Source organism: Arachis ipaensis, unplaced genomic scaffold, assembly GCF_000816755.2.
Source record: "Arachis ipaensis cultivar K30076 unplaced genomic scaffold, Araip1.1 Aipa1011, whole genome shotgun sequence".
Taxonomy (NCBI): domain Eukaryota; kingdom Viridiplantae; phylum Streptophyta; class Magnoliopsida; order Fabales; family Fabaceae; genus Arachis; species Arachis ipaensis.
The window spans coordinates 7,544-12,574 of record NW_015496146.1 but is presented as its reverse complement, the minus strand read 5'-3'; the positions used below and the strand labels follow the sequence as shown (position 1 = coordinate 12,574).

Below are 5,031 nucleotides of genomic sequence, written 5' to 3'. Positions count from 1 at the left end.
AAAAAAAACCGGAGGAGCCTGCCGAAAATGAGGCTATTACGGCTCGCCTTTAGGTGTCCTCCTCGGGATAGCGTCATTTAAAGAATTAGGGTCAACACGTACGGCTCCCCTTTAGGTGTCCTCCTCGAGATAGCGTCATTTAAAGTTTAAAGAACGAGGGTCAGCACGACGTAAAAAAAACGAAAAAAAAACCGGAGGAGCCTGCCGAAAATGAGGCTATTACGGCTCGCCTTTAGGTGTCCTCCTCGGGATAGCGTCATTTAAAGAGCGAGGGTCAGCACATAGTAAAGAAAAAACCGAAGGAGCCTGCTGCAGATGAGGCCATTACGGCTCGCCTTTAGGTGTCCTCGTCGGGATAGCATTATTTAAAGAGCGAGGGTCAGCACGTAGCAAAAAAAAACCAGAGGAGCCTGCCGCAGATGAGGCCATTACCGCTCGCCTTTAGGTGTCCTCCTCAGGATAGCGTCATTTAAAGAATTAGGGTCAACACGTAGTGAAAAAAACCGGAAAAGAACCGGAGGAGCCTGCCGAAGATGAGGCCATTACGGCTCCCGTTTTGGTGTCCTCTTCGAGATAGCGTCATTTAAAGAACGAGGGTCAGCTCGACGTAAAAAAAACGAAAAAAAACCGGAGGAGCCTGCTGAAGATGAGGCCATTACGGCTCGTCTCTAGGCGTCCTCCTCGGGATAGCGTCATTTAAATAACGAGGGTCAGCACGTCATAAAAAATATCGAAAAAAAATCGTAGGAGATTGCCGAAGTGTTGGCCATTACGGCTAGCATTTAGGTGTTCTCGGGATAGCGTCATTTAAAGAACGAGGGTCAGCATGATGAAAAAAGAAAAACTAGAGGAGCCTGCCGAAGATGAGCCCATTATGGCTCTCCTTTAGGTGTCCTCCTCGGGATAGTCTCATTTAAAGAACGAGGGGCAGCACGACGTAAAAAAAAACCGGAGCAGCCTGCCGAAGATGAGCCCATTATGGCTCTCCTTTAGGGGTCCTCCTCGGGATAGTCTCATTTAAAGAACGAGGGTCAGCATGATGAAAAAAGAAAAACTAGAGGAGCCTGCCGAAGATGTGGCAATTAGGGATAGCCTTTATGTGTCCTCGGGATAGCGTCATTTAAAGAACGAGGGTCAGCATAATGTAAAAAAAAACCGGAAAAAAACCGTAGGAGCCTGCCGAAGATGAGGCCATTACGGCTCGCCTTTAGGTGTCCTTCTCGGGATAGCGTCAATTAATGGTCGAGGGTCAGCAGAACGTAAAAAAAAACCAACAAAAAAAACCCGGAGGAGCCTGCCGAAGATGAGGCCATTACGGCTCCCCTTTAGGTGTCCTCCTCGAGATAGCGTCATTTAAAGAACGAGGGTCAGCATGATGTAAAAAAAAAAACTAGAGGAGCCTGCGATTGCCGAAGACGTGGCCATTACGGCTAGCGTTTAAGTGTTCTCGGGATAGCGACGACGTAAAAAAAACCATAAAAAAAACCCACAGGGGCCTGCCGAAGATGAGGCCATTACGGCTCCCCTTTAGGTGTCCTCCTCGAGATAGCGTCATTTAAAGAACGAGGGTCAGCATGATGTAAAAAAAAAAACTAGAGGAGCCTGCGATTGCCGAAGACGTGGCCATTACGGCTAGCGTTTAAGTGTTCTCGGGATAGCGACGACGTAAAAAAAACCATAAAAAAAACCCACAGGGGCCTGCCGAAGATGAGGCCATTACGGCTCCCCTTTAGGTGTCCTCCTCGAGATAGCGTCATTTAAAGAACGAGGGTCAGCATGATGTAAAAAAAAAAACTAGAGGAGCCTGCGATTGCCGAAGACGTGGCCATTACGGCTAGCGTTTAAGTGTTCTCGGGATAGCGACGACGTAAAAAAAACCATAAAAAAAACCCACAGGGGCCTGCCGAAGATGAGGCCATTACGGCTCCCCTTTAGGTGTCCTCCTCGAGATAGCGTCATTTAAAGAACGAGGGTCAGCATGATGTAAAAAAAAAAACTAGAGGAGCCTGCGATTGCCGAAGACGTGGCCATTACGGCTAGCGTTTAAGTGTTCTCGGGATAGCGACGACGTAAAAAAAACCATAAAAAAAACCCACAGGGGCCTGCCGAAGATGAGGCCATTACGGCTCCCCTTTAGGTGTCCTCCTCGAGATAGCGTCATTTAAAGAACGAGGGTCAGCATGATGTAAAAAAAAAAACTAGAGGAGCCTGCGATTGCCGAAGACGTGGCCATTACGGCTAGCGTTTAAGTGTTCTCGGGATAGCGACGACGTAAAAAAAACCATAAAAAAAACCCACAGGGGCCTGCCGAAGATGAGGCCATTACGGCTCCCCTTTAGGTGTCCTCCTCGAGATAGCGTCATTTAAAGAACGAGGGTCAGCATGATGTAAAAAAAAAAACTAGAGGAGCCTGCGATTGCCGAAGACGTGGCCATTACGGCTAGCGTTTAAGTGTTCTCGGGATAGCGACGACGTAAAAAAAACCATAAAAAAAACCCACAGGGGCCTGCCGAAGATGAGGCCATTACGGCTCCCCTTTAGGTGTCCTCCTCGAGATAGCGTCATTTAAAGAACGAGGGTCAGCATGATGTAAAAAAAAAAACTAGAGGAGCCTGCGATTGCCGAAGACGTGGCCATTACGGCTAGCGTTTAAGTGTTCTCGGGATAGCGACGACGTAAAAAAAACCATAAAAAAAACCCACAGGGGCCTGCCGAAGATGAGGCCATTACGGCTCCCCTTTAGGTGTCCTCCTCGAGATAGCGTCATTTAAAGAACGAGGGTCAGCATGATGTAAAAAAAAAAACTAGAGGAGCCTGCGATTGCCGAAGACGTGGCCATTACGGCTAGCGTTTAAGTGTTCTCGGGATAGCGACGACGTAAAAAAAACCATAAAAAAAACCCACAGGGGCCTGCCGAAGATGAGGCCATTACGGCTCCCCTTTAGGTGTCCTCCTCGAGATAGCGTCATTTAAAGAACGAGGGTCAGCATGATGTAAAAAAAAAAACTAGAGGAGCCTGCGATTGCCGAAGACGTGGCCATTACGGCTAGCGTTTAAGTGTTCTCGGGATAGCGACGACGTAAAAAAAACCATAAAAAAAACCCACAGGGGCCTGCCGAAGATGAGGCCATTACGGCTCCCCTTTAGGTGTCCTCCTCGAGATAGCGTCATTTAAAGAACGAGGGTCAGCATGATGTAAAAAAAAAAACTAGAGGAGCCTGCGATTGCCGAAGACGTGGCCATTACGGCTAGCGTTTAAGTGTTCTCGGGATAGCGACGACGTAAAAAAAACCATAAAAAAAACCCACAGGGGCCTGCCGAAGATGAGGCCATTACGGCTCCCCTTTAGGTGTCCTCCTCGAGATAGCGTCATTTAAAGAACGAGGGTCAGCATGATGTAAAAAAAAAAACTAGAGGAGCCTGCGATTGCCGAAGACGTGGCCATTACGGCTAGCGTTTAAGTGTTCTCGGGATAGCGACGACGTAAAAAAAACCATAAAAAAAACCCACAGGGGCCTGCCGAAGATGAGGCCATTACGGCTCCCCTTTAGGTGTCCTCCTCGAGATAGCGTCATTTAAAGAACGAGGGTCAGCATGATGTAAAAAAAAAAACTAGAGGAGCCTGCGATTGCCGAAGACGTGGCCATTACGGCTAGCGTTTAGGTGTTCTCGGGATAGCGTCATTTAAAGAACGAGGGTCAGCATGATGTAAAAAAAAAAACTAAAGGTGCCTACCGAAGATGAGGCCATTATGGCTCTCCTTTAGGTGTCCTCCTCGGGATAGTCTCATTTAAAGAACGAGGGGCAGCACGACGTAAAAAAAAATAGGAGGAGCCTGCTGAATATGAGGCCATTACGGCTCGCCTTTAGGTGTCCTCCTCGGGATAGCGTCATTTAAAGAATGGTCGAGGGTCAGCAGAACGTAAAAAAAAAACCAACAAAAAAAACCCGGAGGAGCCTGCCGAAGATGAGGCCAGTACAGCTCGCCTTTAGGTGTCCATCCCGGGACAGCGTCATTTAAAGAACGATGGTCGGCACGACGTAAAAAAAAAACCGGAGCAGCCTGCCGAAGATGAGGCCATTACGGCTCCCCTTTAGGTGTCCTCCTCGAGATAGCGTCATTTAAAGAACGAGGGTCAGCACGACGTAAAAAAAACCATAAAAAAAAACCACAGGGGCCTGCCGAAGATGAGGCCATTACGGCTCCCCTTTAGGGGTCCTCCTCGGGATAGCATTATTTAAAGAGCGAAGGTCAGCACGTAGTAAAGAAAAAACCGGAGGAGCCTGCTGCAGATGAGGCCATTACGGCTCCCCTTTAGGGGTCCTCCTCGGGATAGCATTATTTAAAGAGCGAAGGTCAGCACGTAGTAAAGAAAAAACCGGAGGAGCCTGCTGCAGATGAGGCCATTACGGCTCGCCTTTAGGTGTCCTCCTCGGGATAGCATTATTTAAAGAGCGAAGGTCAGCACGTAGTAAAAAAAACCTGAGGAGCCTGCCGCAGAAGAGGCCATTACTGCTCGCATTTAGGCATCCTCCTCGTGATAGCGTCATTTAAAGAACGAGGGTCAGCACGTCGTAAAAAATATCGGAAAAAAATCGTAGGAGATTGCCGAAGACGTGGCCATTACGGCTAGCGTTTAGGTGTTCTCGGGATAGCGTCATTTAAAGAACGAGGGTCAGCACGACGTAAAAAAAAAACGAAGAAAAAACCGAAGGAGCCTGCCGAAGATGAGGCCATTATGGCTCTCCTTTAGGTGTCCTCCTCGGGATAGTCTCATTTAAAGAACGAGGGGCAGCACGACGTAAAAAAAATAGGAGGAGCCTGCTGAATATGAGGCCATTACGGCTCGCCTTTAGGTGTCCTCCTCGGGATAGCGTTATTTAAAGAGCGAGGGTCAGCACGTAGCAAAAAAAAACCAGAGGAGCCTGCCGCAGATGAGGCCATTACCGCTCGCCTCTAGGTGTCCTCCTCAGGATAGCGTCATTTAAAGAATTAGGGACAGCACGTAGTGAAAAAAACCGGAAAAGAAA

General features: G+C 48.2%; 1 long non-coding RNA gene across 1 annotated transcript in view; it reads left to right on the top strand.

Moving 5' to 3' along the window:
- The first annotated feature begins 403 nt into the window (after positions 1-403).
- The window catches only part of LOC110268608, a 12,088-nt gene continuing 7,460 nt past the window's right edge, over positions 404-5,031 (top strand). Inside the window, exon 1 of the long non-coding RNA XR_002356851.1 lies at positions 404-445. This is a non-coding gene — a long non-coding RNA (uncharacterized LOC110268608). The remainder of the gene's footprint in view (positions 446-5,031) is intronic.